Source organism: Cydia fagiglandana, chromosome 17 (assembly GCF_963556715.1).
Source record: "Cydia fagiglandana chromosome 17, ilCydFagi1.1, whole genome shotgun sequence".
NCBI lineage: Eukaryota > Metazoa > Arthropoda > Insecta > Lepidoptera > Tortricidae > Cydia > Cydia fagiglandana.
Window position 1 is genome coordinate 4,925,552 of NC_085948.1, and position 20,168 is coordinate 4,945,719.

The 20,168-nt window shown below is 38.1% G+C and overlaps 1 protein-coding gene across 1 annotated transcript in view; it reads left to right on the plus strand.

Annotated features, from left to right (window-relative positions):
- The first annotated feature begins 6,017 nt into the window (after nucleotides 1–6,017).
- The window catches only part of LOC134672960 (beta-1,4-N-acetylgalactosaminyltransferase bre-4-like), a 429,167-nt gene continuing 415,016 nt past the window's right edge, over nucleotides 6,018–20,168 (plus strand). The window contains exon 1 of the mRNA XM_063530912.1: nucleotides 6,018–6,314. The gene's annotated coding sequence lies outside the window, so the exon portion shown is untranslated. The remainder of the gene's footprint in view (nucleotides 6,315–20,168) is intronic.

A 20,168-nucleotide genomic window follows, 5' to 3' on the forward strand; every position in this document is an offset into this window, starting at 1 on the left:
GCGCCATCGCTCACACTGCCAAGTTGCTAACTGACCAAACGTCAAAACGTTTACGTTTAGGGTTCCGTCACACAGTCACGTTTTATCAGTGAACCTTTAGGTTCATGATGATCAATTGATCAGTCAAGAGTATTGCATGTAGTTAACTTAGTCATGTTTAAAAAAAAACACATGCACGGTCCGCTCACGCGCCGCCCGCAAAACGCGCCTGTTTTATCAGTGAACCTTTAGGTTCATGATGATCAATTGATCAGTCAAGAGTATTGCAGTTGGTTAAGTTAGTCATGTTTTTAATAAAACACATGCATTTTACTTTCCTCGTATTAAGTAGATATGAAAAGTAGAGTGTTTAAATCGGGTGAAAGTGGGGAAAGGCATCATTTCAGCCTCGGACTAATGGCACTCACACTGCGTTCGAGCGCCAAACTACCTCAGCAGAAATGAGTGTCTTTCATCCCTTGGTTAACAATCTACTAATGCACTAGATCTACGTATTACCTAAGCTTGAACGATATTGATGTTTACAGGCTACGTATGAAGAAGCTGCCTGTAATGAAGTATAATAGGGAGATAGCGCGATATATTATGTTGCCCCACGTTCCTCCAGAGAAGAATCCGAAAAGGTATCGTATCTTATGGTGTCGCCAAAGAGTCGTTCCTGCTAGTTAAATCGGGTACTTTCTTCGAACTGTCAAAATGATGATTACTTATAATATAATATATGAAATCTGCACAAGTCAAAAAATAACTAATAATGTCAGTTATTTGTTGACTTGTGCAGATTTCATATAAGTAATCATCATTTTGACAGTTCGAACCAGAGTTCTGGTGAAATATATTAATTTATTTTAAATACAGGCAACAGCTCGGGATGGCCCAAAATAATTCTGTCAATTTTTTTTACTGCGGCATCGGCATATTGTTCATAAGTTTAACAAACGTTCGGCCTCTTAGGGCTTGTGCACAAATCACGTGAGGTTGGATATCGCGAAAAAATCACGATACATTGCCAAAAATCTCACCAAATATCACCAAGGGTGGTAAAAAGTAGCCGGAAACACCTCGCGTGATTTGTGCACAACACCTTAGGTGGACATGCGTTTAATAAATGCCTATTTTTTCCAGATTTGACATACTCAATAAGTATTCAAAATCGCGAGCGCTCCTCGTAGAAGACGGGTTATCGACGCTAAAGTACACAGTTTCATACAAGAAGCTGTATCCTCTCTTCACACATTTTGTAATCGATGTCAATCCTTATAATGACCCTGTTGAATAAAATGTTCATTATTTATTTATTTTTACAAGCTTTTATTTAGTTTCACCTGACCGTTGTCTGTCTGTTTGTGTGTGTGTAATCAAATCTTGCAAGTTTTTGATCCACTTCCCGGTTTCCGATTGAGCTGAAATTTTGCATGCATGTATAAATCGGATGACAATGCAATATTATGGTACCATCGAGCTGATCTGATGATGGAGACAGGAGGTGGCCATAGGAACTCTGCGATGAAACAACACAACCTAATTGTGTTAGGGGTTTTTAGAATTGTCTCGATAAGTATTAGTTGTCTGTCGTAAGAAAAGTACAGTCAGCGATAAAAGCTTGTACCAAAAATGAAATTTTTGCCCAACACTTATTAACTTGTAGGTACCTCGTAACCCGTAACTACATCTCCCCCTCTTTGCCGTTTTGTTAAAGCCTTACCCCCTTATTCATAAAACTTTACGGGCCTGATTTAGTTAAATTACGTTTTATCCCTTTCTTACAAATACATAAGTCAAAATGACAGATAAGGTCAAACGCTTATTAGCTAATTGACGTTTGTAGCGCGTTTATGAATAAGGGGATTAGAGTAGAGGGCGTCACTAGCACAATCATAGGGCCTACCGCGAAACACGAAAATCGAAAGTTCGGTTTCTGTCCCACACTTGCCCATTTGATTGATATTTGTTTGTATGTTTACAGGTGGCCTATCGACCTGTAAACAAACCGCCTTGATGCATAAATGTCATAGTAAACACTTCAAAAAACTGTTTAAGGCCTATATAGTTCGTTTTTTTAGCATTAGAAATAAGGTAAACAATCTTGATGTGTTTTTTAATTGAAAAACACATTTTAAAAATAAGTTACGGAAAATATGTAATAATTATGAATCTAATACGATCATTTATAGCAGCGGTCGGCAACCTTTTAGCAGCCAAGGGCCACATAGTAGTTAACGAAGATGACGCCGCACTTTGGTAATATTTGTGAATTTAGCAGACATTGTCGTTCGTCAGTATTACATACAAAATAGCCAGGGAGGCTCGCGGGCCGCAAGCGAGAGGTTCGCGGGCCGCAGGTTGCCGACCGCTGATTTATAGTCTTCTGCTTTCATAAGTAATAGTTATTGATTTTTAAAACGCGTTTTTCAATTAAAAGACATGTCAAGATCGCTTACCTTCTTTCATGTTCTTTCTCTAAAAAAACGAACTACTAGTATGTATAAAGTTACTCCATGGTTTACTATGTGCAGTAGTGCTGCACCCTGGCGGCAGAACATTGCAAGTAATACTCCCTATTAAAATTATAACCCCAATGGACTTACATCAGAAATAATTTTATTTTTAAATAGTACCGGAGGCCGGTTCTAACTTAACAATTTGTTAAGGTTTAAAACTGGTTTTGATACGACGTTGACGATTTTCGTGGTGATAAGCGCGGGTCTCATGGCTCCTCTACACGATGGGCCAACGCCGGCCATTCGAAGGGACGCAGCCATGCGGTAGAATGAGATAGCAGTATCACTTGCTCCCTCTAACGCATAAATGCGTCATTGTGAGCGTTCTTAAAGGTCGTATAAAAATAAAATCAAAACCGTAGCAAGTTTTAAATTCTTAATCGGGTTTCTGCTCCTGTCTATCGCACGCGTATAATTATATCGCTGTCCCGCTCAAGATGTTGGCTGTCAAACGTTACTTTACAAGTTGGCCAAGCAAATCTTGTTAGTAGAAAAAGGCGCGAAATTTAAATTTTCTATGGGACGATAACCCTTCGGCGCGCCAACATTTTTTAAATTTGCCTCCTTTTTCTACTGACAAGATTTCCTTGACCATCTTTACTTATATTTCTGATGAACATGTAGCATGTTACTATGCGAGCGGGACAGCAATATAATAACGCGCGTGCAATAGAGATAGAAACAGGCGAGTCAATGTACGAAATCCTTGTGGTAGAACTAGGTTGCTTAACTTCGGTCAAAAATCACGTTTGTTGTAGGGGAGCCCCACTTAAGGACCCCCCACATCTGGCGTCTTTCGAGCGTCGGCGTCTACAATTCTATGGCCGACGTCGACGCAACGTCGACGCGGCGTCGACGCAACTGCGCAGCGACGTCATTTTCCATAGCGCTGGACCGACGCCGACAGACGCCGACGCTCGAAAGACGCCAGATGTGGGGGGGCCCTTAGTTATTGCGAATATAATTCTCACTCGCTAAGAAACCCGATATTTGAAACGATACACGATGTCCCTCTCTAGCGCATGAGTCCTTTCCATGCGTTGAAGCAAAACATTCCAATCTCTTCTTTCCGTACTGCCCCTGTATTTCAAATGTAAAGTACTTTATGCAAATTAAATAATTACAGCTTTGGCACTGTATTCGGCACTAATTGAAATTGAAATATTTATGGCAGACCGTGGTCCATAATGTGTTCGTACAGGTATAATTAATACTTACATACTATATTTAAATGCCACACTATTATTATTTTAATCCATACCGCAGTATATAATTAATTCAGTACGATAATTATGCCCACAATCCTATTATATATTGACTGAACAATTTACATTTCGATTTTAGTAATAACGTTATCTGCTATTGCCATCGGCGGGATTCGGGAAATGGATTAGACATTCACTAGATATGAAATAGTAACGATATGTGACGTTCCACGGAAAAAGGTACCCAGTGGCGGTTGGCGCTTACGCTATTATTAGCCGCTCCAATATTATTGGGGCCGTAAATCGCGTCGAATGTTGACGTACCTAATTACATTTATGTTGGAAATTATATTTTAATCACGACGGTGGCAAACAGGCGTACGACATCCGTAGTTGGGGGTCATCCATTAATTACATGACACGTTTTGGGGGGATGGGAGATGGTCAAGAAAATGCGACGCTGCTGGATATGGAATTATGTCAGTTTACCTAACACCTAAACTTTACTATTTGCGTGTTAGTCCTTTATTTCAATCAGAGTCAGACCAAGATAACTAATTTTGATAGCACAGATTGTGCAAGTGTTACTTTAAACGTCATAATGCCTTAGAAGTTTCAAATAACACTTGCACTAAAATCGCTGCAGCGTTAACTTGGTCTGTCTACTTAATATCACCTCGCATTGCAAATTAAAGTGACCCGGCATGCACCCAGCCATATTTGTTCAAAAATAACAGCCAGTGTTCAGTTGTTACCGTTGCGGGCATCAAACTTAATTTAAATTCAGCGAGTGACATTATGGTCCCTTCCTGTGCCTCAACTGTCGCTTTATCCCTTTAAGGTGCTGTCAGTTGGATCAGTTTTAATTAGATTTTATAATACATTACAGTACGTGCTTTAACTTAACCCGTTCAGTGAGAATGAGCAGTCTAAAACGGTATCCGAAACTTCCGAAAGCCAATCGGCCTTCCTGCAAAAAGTGCCCGGCGACCGTGTTGATGTAATAAGCGCTTAAAGAGGGTATCAATCTGTGTGTACAGGCACAGACTCAGTCAGGTCACTGTATCGTGTACAGCAATGTCCCGCTAGCACACCGGAGCGATGTGCGGAACGGCATCGAAGGGTAGATCGCCTGTACCATCCTATACATAGTATTTTTCACTTAGCTTAAGGTTTGTTCTGGAGGTGTGTGTACGAAAGCGCATGATATAGGTATTTGGGGCAAGAATCAAAAAAAGGGTTAACTTATATAGTTAACATTTTTCAACGCTCAAGTAAAAAAAAAATTTTTTTAGCTGCTTCTGTGCTACTTAACTCCACATTACTTTCAAACCGTGCTTAAAACGGAACGCAATGAGTCAAAGTTGCCACACTGATGTTTTTTCCTGGAATTTAGGAAAGTATAGACTATGGTCGATGTTACTTGACTCCGTGTCACTAGTAAAAGCAGTGGCGGATTTGCAGTCTTGGCCGCTCTTAGTTACTGTAAATACACTCGTCATATAGGTACTATAGGCAGACCCGAAGTTATAGTTTCAACTCCCGAGATAAAGGGTTTTGACATACAGACGCGTACGGACAATAAAGTGATCCAATAAGTCTATTAGGGTTCCGTTTTTTCCTTTTGAGGTACGGAACCCTAAAAATGGAGTGCTAAGCTGATAAGCCATCCACATTTAAAATATTTGCCACTTAATGCTAAGACGTATATCATTGGTCGATAGGGTTAGGGAGCACATGGAAAATGCATGGGACTTCTTTTGACCTGTTTGGGACGTCTGCGACAACGGTATCTATAGTTCGTTTCGTCTATTTCAAAAACACATTTTAAAAATAAGTTTCGGCAAATATGTAACAATTATGAATCTAATACGATCATTTATATTCTTCTGCTTTCATAAGTAATAGTTATTGGTTTTTAAAAAGCATTTTTCAATTAAAAGACATGTCAAGATCGTTTACCTTCTTTGAAGTTCTTTCTAATGTTAAAAAAACGAACTATATAGGTAATACGCGGAAACAAATAAACAATGTAAGCAAAATTGTGAGACGCAATACACATTGGACAGATATATTATTGGACAGATGAAATACCACACAAAGGCAAGATTTGATGGGAGTTCATTTCAAAATTCTATTTATATCCCATCTCACGAATTGTCTCCTAAATATTATAACAGCAATAGAAGAGTAATACAACCACACAACACAGCAAAACATTAAATTTTATTCATACATTTTCTATGTATGACGGATGTAGAAAAATAACCTGGCAACATTATTTGGTTTTTGATTTTCGCCATCTGACACATACGTCATGTCAGTTGAATGGACACTGCGGTTTGCGGCAAATGATCGCAGAGTAGTGGCTTTTACGGATTTGTAATTTCACTGCAGTTCGTAATTCTTTCGTTTCCCCAGTTCCTAGTGTTCCGATTGTGTAATTACTACTCGCGGAGTGTGTAAATATATGAGAAATTATCGAAATAGCGCGAGAGAAAGTCTCTAAAATGCGCTAGTGCTGTTTTTTAGACAAGACAAGTTTTTGTGTGCAAATTTATTCCCGTTTTGGCGCAAGTTGTGAGGAAAATCACGTCGCAATAATAAGGTGAGTAACAATATTTTATAACTGGATTAGTTCTTTGTTAACACGTTAAAAAGGAAAGGGTCGTTCTAATTTTAGAATAGGTACAATTACCATGTGCGAATGGCTTATTGTTTACATGTCTTCTTAGATTCGGGATGGAAAAATCCAAGGTAGTTTTATAAATTAAATCAATGAAAGGATATCCAGGAATGGACCTGTTTGTGTAACTGTTATGTCATAGATGTTAAGAAGTGTCTAAAAACATAATATGTTTAGTAACATTAATACAATCTCTCAAATTCCAATGGAGTTCAAGGACATTTTATAGTCGTATTTTACTATAAAACTTAATTTTATGAAATACTTATGCATAATCTAATAGCCAGTATAGAAAATAAACATCCCATTTAAGGTATCCTATTTTTTTTTAAAGTCTATTTTTTTTCTGGAGCTTACTGGACTTGGTATTCTGCCTAGTCTCTTGATGGAACTTTTCAGTTTAGAACTGATTACAGTCAGCCAGTGTTCATATTGAAATGACCTCTGCTTCCAATAGACACTATAAGGATGCATTCCATTAGATGGTCTCCGCTGAAACCCAATTATGCACTTAACAATATCTGGTCAGTTTTCCTATGACATCATAGCAAAACTGACCATAGTGTTGCAGAAAGTAACCAAAGTCAATGTTAATGATACTAATAATAGTATATATATATTTGCCCTGGGGCCCATTTCTCGAATGGTATTAGTCTAATATTATTAGTGTGTTGCCATGGTAACCCATACAACTTGACAGTTCGTGGACTAATAATATTAGTCTAATATCGTTTGAGAAACGAGGGGATGGGCCTTTCTGTCACCAGTTTTATAATAATGCAAATTAATTATTATTAGCTTAGCTTTATTTTCTTTTTAATTGTTTTTTGCTTTTAGCTAAAAGGCATATTTTAAAGAATTCATATATATGGCTCTGGTTTCCAAATTTAATGGATTTGTGAAACCAAGGTTACAACTTACTTGAAACATAATTGAAAATAGTAGACTACAGTAAGTACAGTCCCCTGCAATAATATGTTACTCTTTGAAGGTCGCAAAAATATGTGACACACTCTTATGGCTCTACATATAAGATTGTGTCAGATATTTTTGCGGTGGTAACATATTATTGCAGGTGACTGTACAGTCTATCAATAATAGGTGCACTAACCTTCCACACTACATAATCACAGCAGATGTGTCAATAAAGTGTTATCGGAGTAAACAAACGAGTGTCAGTGTAGTGTCAATACGGTATATCTTATCTATACCTTGTTACATCTGTTTCTTTGATCATTGTGTCATCTATATATCATATGTGTTGGTAATTATTTTTTTGGGATTATCTGTCTTGATATTCTATAGCTAATCGAATTGTGGATTATTTATTAACTTTTTTTTTTTGGTATTTAGGACCTTTATACAGTGTACATATCAATCTAGTAATGCTTCTTATGGCTTCAGAAATAAACATTTAAGCAAATATTTATAAAATAATATTAAAATCCATTTATTGAGTATAACTTCAACCAATCTATAACATAATACATAGTATATTAAATTTTAGTTTTCTATTGTAATGAACATACCCCGGCCGGCGAGAGCAAAAATGCGTTGACAGCTTAATAGTGCGAGGACACACACTTTGGTCGATGTCGATAAAAACAACACGATGTACTGGACCACCGTTATGATATGCAGAAGTATTAATTATTGTTGTAAACAAAATTAAAACCAAGTGTTTGTATTTATTCAGTATTTTATGTAATTTTCGTAATATACAATTAGCATTTTTTCTAAATTTTCTGATTTTAAACTCCTTCGCCTTGCCGATAAAATCCATTTCATCCAACTAAAGGACCGTTCTAAATCTACTGTAGTAATCGGAGCAAAACGAAATAATTCATAGTGATTATGAATTTGTTCTGTATTAGGTAGTTCCACTTCTCTGCCAGATATCAATTTATTTAAATTGTTTAAAGTTAAAATGCCAACGTTCTTCTTCAACACATTCTGATACTTATTGTGAATAACTTTATAATAATAATAATTTTATGTTGATAGAAAATTGTTTTAGGGTTATTCTTAGAAACGCGTGGAGGTATCAAGTTGAAATAAATAACAAATACTAATGGCTCAGTTTAAAAAAAAATGTGCTTAATTAAAAGTCGACTATTCTATCGACATCCATATGTCGATAGAATAGTCGATATTTAATTAAGCACTAGGAGCAGACGCATTTTTGCTCTCGCCGGCCGGGGTATGGTAATGAACATTAATTCACCTATTGATAACGGTCTTTAATGCAAGGTACAGTAAGGTTTCTTTTTAAAGACCATTGTAAGGTTGATTAAGCTTTCTGTCTTTTCAAGAATAACTTATATTTACTCTGGTTAGTAACATGATCCTCATATGTTTCATCACTTTCGCACTTACATTCTTGTCATAACGTGACAACTGGTAAAAATATGAGCATGCTACTGCCACTGTTTAGCACATCTTTATGTTTCATTGACGATTGTGCTAATCTTATGTTGATTGTTAGAGTAATCTATTGAAAGGGCTGAGTGTGAGCCTGCATAGCTAACCAGACAGTGTATTCATATGTGTTTAACACTGTTAGCGGACACATAATAACTGAATGACACAGTTAACATCCTTATCACAATAGATATTGTAACATTATGACTGGAATATTATAATTTTAATGATAGAGGAATATGCCAACTTGCATTTAGGTATTAAATACTACATGCTTGAAGGTTGACTGTAAATATTTTCGAAGCCAAAACTGTTAACATCTTTGGTGTACTCATTAATATGACAATAGGTATTAGTGATTATAATATTTTTTTAAGATGCTCAAAAAAAATTACCTGTTTGGAACTAATTTTTATCCATTTATATTGATCTTGTCTATCCTTAATATTATTCACAATTAATTTGCTGTTTAAATGGATAGAAAAAAAATCTTAAAGCATTTAATAAATAACCTTAATCTTAAAGCAATTTGTACTTTGTCACTTTGAAGACTAAGTATTTGACTGACTAAATTGTGTGTAACGTTAATTAGAAGTTTTCACGATGATCAAATATGAAAATAAATTAATTAACCAGTTTTATTCTTTATTTAAATTGGGGTGGCCATAAATGCCTATGGGGATGTAGACCGGTGAGCTTAGAGCATTTAATAACTGGAGTCGCCTTTAAGAGCTTACCCCTCCGCCGAAAAACTTGCACAATTGTGCAAACTTTTGTATGGACTGACATGGCTATTTGTACGTTACGTACAAATCATGTAGAAATAGCAATATATTTGACATCCCCTCCCCCGCAAAAATCGGCAGACTGTTTCGTACAGAAAATGACAGCCATGACGTCTCCAGTCCAGTTACTAAAAGCTCTTCCAATTTCTAACTGCCAATTTTTACGTATGGCAACCCTAGTTTGGATATTTAGATGGTCTAGCAAATCTTGTCAGTAGAAAAAGGCGCGAAATTCAAGAGCCGATATCCCTTCGTGCCTACATTTTTAGGGTTCCGTAAAGGGTAAAACGGGACCACTAAGACTTCGCTGTCCGTCCGTCCGTCCGTCCGTCTGTCACCAGGCTGTATCTCACGAACCATGATAGCTAGACAGTTGAAATTTTCACAGATGATGTATTTCTGTTGCCGCTATAATAACAAATACTAAAAACAGAATAAAATAAAGATTTAAATGGGGCTCCCATACAACAAACGTGATTTTTTACCAAAGTTAAGCAACGTCGGGAGTGGTCAGTATTTGGATGGGTGACCGTTTTTGTATTTGCTTTTTTTTGTTTTTTTTTTTGCATTACGGTACGGAACCCTTCGTGCGCGAGTCCGACTCGCACTTGCCCGGTTTTTAAATTTGCAGCCTTTCTTTACTGACAAGATCTGCTTAGCCAAGTTTATCTTTTTAATATCTTTACATATATTTCTTTTACTTTTTCCAGCTTTCCCTTGAAGACACCCGCCAGCCCCCTTCCCTCCCGCCATGGCCTACAAATGGAAACTCCTCTCCTTTCTCCTACTGATCCTACTAGCCTTTCTAATGTCCTACACATACGTATATGTGTTTGAGAGATTAGATAAAAAATACAAGGTTTTCAAGTTAGGTTTGTTTACTTTACGATAGCCTACCGATTTAGTATTTGTTTTGTTATCTTGTTTAACATATTTGTAGTGACAAAAAGACTAGGTACGTATATTTATGTGACGTAGGTACGTTTTTATTAAATAAAAGGTATTTCAATATTTGTTAACTAAGTTTTTTTTAACAAAGCGGTGGTTCTAGAATCTTTAGAGTTTAGACGAATGTAAAATAACATGGCGAGTTTTTTTAGTGTTATTTAAAACTTCAGTGATTGGATACTTTAGGATCCGAATAAAACATGTTACATTTACATACAAGCCTTTGAGGCCAAATTAAACTAAAATTGATGTCATTTTGATCAAATATTGATATGAATCGCCCGTCCATCCTGAGGGCCTACCGCGAAAACCGATATTCGATAATTTACTCAAATGAAGGCGTAATTAGAGTGACAGAGAAAGATGCCCGCAATTTGCGAACTTCGTTTTTCGCGGTTATAGCCCGGTCTTCACACTGGCGCCATCTGGATGCGGCGAATGATAAAATATCAATAACAAATGAATAACAACATTTTAAAACTCGACTATCGCTCCTATCGGACGGTAAGCTCCGGTGTCGATATTATGCAAGCTCGACTTTGTTATGCAAGTGAAACTGCTCGCAAATGTCGCGAACTTGCTAGTTTCCAATGCTTCCGTCAGCTTTTCGAACTTCTCGCATAAATCCTGACGGCTGGATCGGTCGAACTTGGCGTTTGACAAGTTCGAAGGTACCTGAGGGCCTACCGCGAACCACGTTCGACATGTTGCCTCCCTGTCACACTTACGTACGAATTTACAAGTGCGACAGAGAGGCAACACGTCGAACGTGGTTCGCGGCAGGCCCTCTGTCTTTCGATTCTAATTCTACTCGTATTGACTGCCATAGGTGAAAGTCTAGCGACTTAGTCGCATCGTAGTTTAAAGCGGCAAAAGTGCAAATTGGCAGCTCTTGCCTAAATCTAAGGTGCATCCTCATCCTCACTACTATAAGAGTGTGGTATGAGTATGATTTGTGGAACAACACCACAGATAAATAATAGTACTATCGTACATTCGTACATATGTCGGCGGCCGATCGTATAAGATCAGGCATATCGTGAAATTCCTAGGCATATCGTGCAACGTGAAAATCATTGACTCGTTCCCTGAGTCGACGGAGCCCCGCTACGCGGGGCTCCTATTTCTGGGCAGTTTGCCCTTCGGGCATCTGAAGCAGCCTAACGAACCCATCCTGCCTATATATTGGTTTAATGTGACTATCGTCAAAACATTACACAGGAACATTACGATCTGCCTGATCTTACGATCGGCCGCCGACACATACATGTACACGTTAATATTAGGCAACTTACCTAGTTACTGCTACGGGAAACTACACGAGATACGGTGAGTGGTTAGGTATATCTTGAAATAACTGTACAAAGCAAATAATTTACACGCAACGCATATAATTTTTACGCAATTACATACTTATTTCGGAATTCAATTCTTGACACTTGACATCATTACTAATTTTGTTATCTGACTACATTGTAATTAGATTGGTGCATCCCCATTTAGACGGTTTAAGACCTTGGGCCAAATTCGACACGTACAATTGTCAGATTTCGCATCCACGTCAAATCAACAGTTGATTTTATCGCATACTGAGTGATGATTCCATCAACGGTGGATAATATCATTTGGTCCAACCAAAACTCCACTCTAAACTAAGGGTGGTTCGGTTTGGTTTGCTTGTCACCCTAACTGTGGATTATTAATGTCAAATTTTGACATTGTACGTATTCGAGAACTTATGATTTTTCCCACATCAACGGGAGATCAACACGATACGTCAAACGTCGCTTGTCGAATAGGGGTCCTTGCATGCAATTTTCGCGGTATTTGGTCGATCGACTAAATTCATTGTACTCTGTATTTACGCTAAGTAACGTAAAGTTCTGGAACTCGAAATGGGGCTTTAACGCACTAAATAAAGATTAAAGATGATCCTAAATAATCCTAATATGACGCAACAGTCGGATCCAAATAAACGCAGAGCTGAACTAATCGGTGCGTTAGCCGGAATCACGTACAGACTAATTAACACAGCACAGGCCGTTTGCACGTTTCGTCAATATTGGAGCTGAAGTATCCTTGGCCCCGATACTAGCAGGGTTGTCGGATAAAGGATGACTCACGCTAGACCGGGCTGGGGCCGGGCCAGAGCTTCCGACGCTTCGTTTTGGGGGTCATCCATTAATTACATCACACGTTTAGGGGGAGGGAGGGGGTCAAGAAAATGTGACATATTGTGACATGGGGGAGGGGGGAGACACAAAGTTTGTGACGTCACTTTAACTTCATCAGTAACCGAAAGTTTATTTAAATTATTTTATTCGCTGTACATTTAAATAACAAGTTTTTAAAACGATAATCGTTTTTATTCGTTTAATTTTCTTTCCTAAGCAGTTTTGGGTTATAAAATTACTAATATTTATATCGTCAAAAATATTTTGGTAAAATATTAATAATACTTAGGTACTTACTTAATTCGATTTGGCGATTTCGTAGAAAAAATGTGACGTCACACTAGGGAGGAGGGATTTGCCAAATGTGACCAAGTGTGACAAAGAGGGGGGGGGAGGGGTCAAAAAACCTAGAAATTCGTGTGACGTAATTAATGGATGACTCCTATGTATGAAAAGCACCATGTGATCATCGGTCAGCCGTAATAGAAAATGACATGTCGGACGCCTCGGCCCGGGCACGGCTTGTGCCTGTTTATTAAAAGCTTGTATTAACTTGTAATGAATACCTGGCTCAACCTGGACCTATTGCACATCCAACAGTGGTCTGAGCAGTATGGCCTTTATGTGAACCCGTCTAAGTGCCAGGCCATCGTTATTGGCAGTTCTCGACAGGTGGCCAGACTGGACTTTGACACTATTGCACCAGTAAACTTTAACGGATCACCAATACAATTTAGTCACAGTGTTAAGGACCTAGGCATTATGCTCGACAGTTCGTTGGATTGGAAAGCGCAGGTTTCTGAGGTCAGCCGAAAAGTTATGGGTTCTCTTCATTCACTAAATAAGCTAAAGCACTTTTTGCCTATCAAGACTAAAATTCTCCTTATAAACACTCTAATTCTACCTATAATTGATTATGGTGATGTGTGTTATCCTGACCTAACTGAAGAACTTCTCAATAAGTTGGATCGCCTTCTCAATAACTGCATTCGTTTCATTTTTTGTCTGCGTAAATACGATCATGTCTCTTCATACCGCTCCCAGCTTGGCTGGCTTCCCATCCGTCAACGACGCAGTGTTCGCATGCTGTGCACTCTATACTCTGTCCTCAACGATCCACACTCTCCTGTATACCTCAGGTCCCTCTTTCAATACTATGGCGTTTCTCGCAACCGTCAGCTTCGCTCTTCTGGCAATATGTCCTTATCCATCCCTCCACATCGCACTGGCTTTATGTCAGATTCGTTCTGCGTGCAGGCAGCGCGCCTTTGGAACCGACTCCCCCTTAGTATTAAAAATGCCCCAAACAAGTTCGCTTTTAAGAAATCGTTACGTGCTTTCTTTGCTGGTAGAATGAAGGATTCCTAGTTTTAGTTATATAAGTTATATATTTTATTGTATATATTTAATGTTAGGTATATATATATATATATATATATATATATATATGTATATTTATATTTTTATTATATGTATATTTATATTATATGTATCGTGTATATCTTGATGTACTTGCGTATGTATGTTAAAATTCTTTAAATTAGCGTTGCGTCCTTATATTAAATTTTGTTAGTAGTAGTAGCAGTTGCACCGCCCACAATCTCTCTGCTTTGCCTTAAGGTTGACTGGTAGAGAATGCTTTTGGCATTAAGTCCGCCTTTTGTACGATAAGTTTTCTTTTGTGCAATAAAGTTTAAATAAATAAATAAATAAATAAATAAATACCTTTCTAACAAAAGCTGCCAAAAAGGGACTTCCACTTGTATTACAAGTACAAGCTTTTGATAAACAGGGCACAAGGCCGAGCCCGTGCTCATCCTTAATTCAGACAAAAGCTTTTCTGCCACTTTTCTTCAGTCTTCAGTGCATCGTGTGATTCATGTGATTGCCAAAAAAATACGCGTCTCTAAATTTGTGTGGCAAATACATTTAGGTTCAATTTATGAGAATGGGAACGAGCATAATTCCTTCCTATAATTAGATATATTCGAATAATATTGGGAAAAGGCTTAGGTGGAAGGGGAGAGCATTACGTAAATTACAGCGTATAAGTTGGTCAAATCAATTTGTCAGTCAACTATACTCATCCTTTTCTTTTAGGTGCTAGTACTAGTGTTACTTGTAACACAAAGATAGTATGATTCTCTCTGTCTATGACTGAAATGAGACAGTTTTTTCACAAAGTATAGTTTGTCCATGCACCCAGCTCTCTTAAATGCGTAAAGACTGTTATAATCTCTTAAAATTACGTTATTTCAAGAATTCTAACCCTAAAACAAACTTTGTTTTACTCACCTACTTAATTCACTTACCTTGGCACGCGAATCACGCGATGTTACGAGATGTTCTATTGAGGATTTCAGAAGTGTAAAATGCCACAACAAACATCATATAAACAAGATATTTATGGTGACACCTCCACACTATGTACTGTGTAACTGCAGAACAATTTGCTATACAAGAAATAAGAATTATGTAAGTACTCATAATATACACTACGAACACCGCACGTTAAAATGTCTTGTAGTCTGTCAGAGTCTATTGAAGGTTGAAGGTACTTACATAACTCTAATGGCTCCTCTACACGATGGGCCAGCGCCGGCCAATCCAAGGGACGCAGCCATGCGGTAGAATGAGATAGCAATATCACTTGCTCCCTCCAACGCATAAATGCGTCCCTTGGAGTGGCCGGCGTTGGCGCATCGTGTAGAGCAGCGGTTGGCAACCCGCGGCCCGCGGGCAGCATGCGGCCTCTCACTTGCGGCCCGCGAGTCTCCCTAGCTATTTTGTATGTAATATTAACAAACGACAATATCAGATAAAGTCATAAATATTACCAAAGTGCGGCCCGCGTCAACATCGTTAACTACTATGTGGCCCTTGGCTGCTATAAGGTTGCCGACCGCTGGTGTAGAGGAGCCATAAAGGTACTACACCAAGTCAGACGACGCAACGGAGCCACGCTGTTACGTCGTCGCCCAAATCTAATTTGTCTTTGGTTTTTATTTGTAGTTTCTATGTATTGTATTTTACTTTGTAGTTTCACAGTGCCTTCGTTTTACTGTAATGCTGTGTTACTTATTTGACTAATAATTAAATAAATAATAAATAGTAACTCAAATTAGGAAACAGCATATAATAAATTGAAGCCAATACTCCTACAACTTCCCTTCTACTAGTTTACGCGATATAATAAATGGGAATGTTGCCTTATTGCCTCTATTCCATTTGGGAATTCCGAAATAAATGAATGTCTATCGTGGAACATTTTTTACCGAGCCGACTGGGTCTTTCTGACAGGAAGAAATGATTACGTTGATACAATTTATTCTAGGTATTTCGTTTGACTTCATCGCATCAATGAATTGATTGTTAAATCGAGTATGTCATAAACGTGATTCGTTAATACATATATGTACTTATAACATGGTACATACAAATAACATTATTGGGTTTCGCAACATTAAAATTCACCAAGTATGTATATATGTATATATTGTATATTAAATAAATAAACAAGATGTTTTAGTAGTAGTAGTAGTAGTAGTAATCACTTTATTGTACAGGTTTACAAAAACAAATTACAGTAATAAAAGTACAAAGGCGAACTTATCCCTATAAGGGATCTCTTCCAGCTATCCTTCGAGTAGATCAGTGGAAAACTCTCGTCAGGTCAGATAGACAAACCCAACCAGTATTACACCCAGTTGTGCCCTCCACACTGCATCATCGTCTAGATTTCTAGAAACTACTGACGCAACCAACACCAGTTTAAAAAGATAACCGTCTCATAGGGAAAGGCACGTCGCTTAGGCCCTTCTAGAAACAGCCTATCCTAACTAAGTGCCTCTTCTAACCACAGACTAACGACTTGATGACGACACTGGCTGAATGGAAGCGCCATTGTCACGTGCCTGAATTAAAAAAACAAAGGCCGGCGAAACTATGAGCGTTAAATTATTTTTTACGCTTTTTTGTGTAAGTGACCTTCGATCTTATCGGATTATCTATGGCGTTCGGCATTGCTCATTTATTATGCTTTAATTATATTACACATTATTACGCTAAAACATGCGATAGGAAAACGCGTGTGTACTTGTCAAAATTACGCACCGTGACAGCACGCAACTACTTTGCTTCCTGCCGGCTGATTACAATTCTATGATTCAGGATAGAATTGGACTTCACAAATTGCATGGAAATGTTTACAAATGTTGTTACCTTGATGAGAAAAAGTAGAGCCTTCCGGTGTCAACATAAGTTTTTTTTATACAACGCTATAAACGTTCGCCTTTAATAACACTTATATATGTATGTATATACGTATTTCGTGATTTATATTCACTATGACATTTTGCTGGGACGACAGTCATCCGTGACCAAAGCTGGTGCAATCCAGCTGAAACGTCGGATAACTTAAAAGTAATGAAATAATATCGCATTAGATCCGTTTAAATCACTAAATATAAGTTTTGTTAGGGAGAAATCTATATTATCTATTATATAATATAACGTCATCCCATTATATGCTAGCACTCTTATAGAGCCGACGAATTTGACGAGATTATTTTTCTTCCCCGACGCCCACCGCTACGCCCACTCGAAATGTACACTCATAGCGATATCGCTGTTATCTACTGTGTGATACACTGCACTGTCCTATTAGCGACGTTGTTGATAAATATGTCAATTCATAGATAAGTATTTGTGAATTTTCGATATACATAATGATTTACATCTCTATAGGTTAGAATAGGTAACATTTTTGTAGACTAGAAAAAAAAACTTCTGTTCTAAAAATTTTAATAAGTAGCCGGCATAAAAATGGAATTAAACCGACTAAAGTGCGCTCTACGCGGGGTTTGATTGTCTTAGAAATTACAAATAACAACCTAAGCGAGTATTAGACCAATTAGCACATGGAAAGTAATTAATAAGATTCGATTATATAGTTGTACACTTGGCACTTTGTATAGGCACAATTTTCTAGCTTTTATTCAGCCCATCTTGTCGAGTTATGACGTGAAAACACTGTTTCTAGATATTAACCGTCTTTATTCACTTAGGCACTTCTCTCCTTTATAATCCTAAGGAATTATAGGTACCTATTCTGTAGGCGGCTTATAACTTTACAGAAAATGACGCCTTTTAGTCCGAACCAAGGTAAATCGCATTTGCCGTCGAACTCGGTGGAACCGTAACGAGATTCTCTTTGTCTTGAGCCGGTGCTTGTTAAGTCGTTATTTTCAGGGTAACCAGTATAACTTGGTCTACAATCAGTTATAGTGGTTATGGATTTAGAGTTGAACTAAACTGATCGAATACAGAACTTGTCAACTATTCTTGGCGCGTCGAAAATCGAAGTCGTGTGAAGTGTCACGTCACTGGAAGTAAGGGTATTGGATTGTTGATATGTGATAATGCATAGAAATAAAAGAAACGTAAAAAAAAAACACTGTCTCCGGCGAAACACGCCTCGCTCCTCCGGGATACCAGAGGAGCTACCGCGAAAATAGAAATTCGCAAATTGCGGGGATCTTTCTCTTTTCCTCCAATAAAGGCGTAATTAGAGTGACAGAGAAAAATGCCCGCAATTTGCGACCTTATATAGCCCTGGCCGCCGCGCCGCTTAGGTATACTAACAAAATTTTTGACGGTCCGTGCATGACACGCGACGGTGTGCCCTGTTTATCAAAAGCTTTGATTGTAATACAAGCGGAAGTCCCTTTTTGACAACTTTTGTTAGAAAGGGACTTCCACTTGTATTACAAGTTACAAGCTTTTGATAAACAAGGCAGTCGTTGAGGAAACGTGCTAGTGGGCATAGTCACAGCGATACGATACCTACCGATCTGTTAGTAACAAAAGTGACTTTTTGATTCAAGAAATATAACGTTATAACGTGGTATAAAAAGTACCTTAAGCACCACACCTCTTGTCAATAAATCTGTGTAAACCAATGCTACTATCTAGGTACTTAAATAAATATGCTGTTTGATATCTAGGTAGTAGCTAAGTGTCGATAAAGATGATAACTCAAGTGCTTGTTTGAACACTTATCTACCAAGTTATAATCATATCTAAACAGTCTTATCTGTATAGGTAATATTGACAAGTGCCGGTAGATATGTATATTGATTAAATTATGTGATTTAATTGATTCCTCCTTTCTGGATCTCGATTGACAATTGCAAAAGCTTTTGTAAGGTCATCTTACTGTTATTAAGTAATTATTATTATTTTCGTTTTTATTTTAAATGGTCGGTGAAATTAAAAACTAAATAATACTGCAGGTAGGTTCAGCTGAAGCAGCTGCTTTTCCCTGATTTTACAAAACTAATAAAAACAGGTACCTACACTATCATCAAACACCTCACGAAAATCATTAAAAACTTTCTACTCTCGGAATTACAATACCACAATTGAGAACAGATACCTACTTCATTATAGGACGAATTAAAGTTACATTCAATAAGACTCGAAAAGTCGAAAGAGGTCTCAAAAGATACCAGTAAGTAGGTACTTATTCCTTGTGATTCCCCGCGTACTGCACATAAATTTAATTCGAGACTTGAACTCAGCGTAAAAATGGCCCTAGGTTTTGTGAAAGTTTCTTGAAATAAAGTCGTTCTTCTAATTTTAACTTAAATCAAGGACGTACAACTTGTGCATTACATAATAGACGTGAAAACCCTACGACAATTCCAACCACTACACAAAGGCAACTTGGTCAGCGTACATAAATTTGTCACATTAAAATCCCCTTTGCATATTCTGCATGCACGGCATTCTAACATTGCCTAACTGGATTATACTACATTTGGGCATTCAGAGGGGCTACCGCGAAAACCGAAATCCGCAAATTGCGGGGATCTCTCTTTTACGCCAATGAAGGCGTAATAAGGATAGCGAAAAATGCCCGCAATTTGCGAACTTCGATTTTCGCGGTTATAGCCCTGGTTCTGACGTTCGTATTAGAGCCACCACACACTAGCGTCGGCGTGTAATCAAATCTATGGCTGCTGCTGGACGCAACGTTGACGCAACTTCGCAGCCACGTCAATTTCCATAGCGCTGACTAGACACCGACGCTCAAACGACGCTAGTGTGCTGGCCTTTACTTTACCGACCAGTGGTAAATCTAGGTAGGAAGGTACATTTAATAAGCGGTATTGAGATAACAAGTAGGTATAGAGTAGGTATAATAATCATAAACGTCTACAAAGTTTCGTTATACGTACGCTGAGATTACGACTACGTTGGTCAGAGATTTATCTACCCAGCCCTTAGGGCCCCCCCACATCTGGCGTCTTTCGAGCGTCGGCGTCTACAATTCTATGGCCGACGTCGACGCAACATCGACGCAGCGTCGACGCAACTGCGCAGCGACGTCATTTTCCATAGCGCTGGACCGACGCCGACAGACGCCGACGCTCGAAAGACGCCAG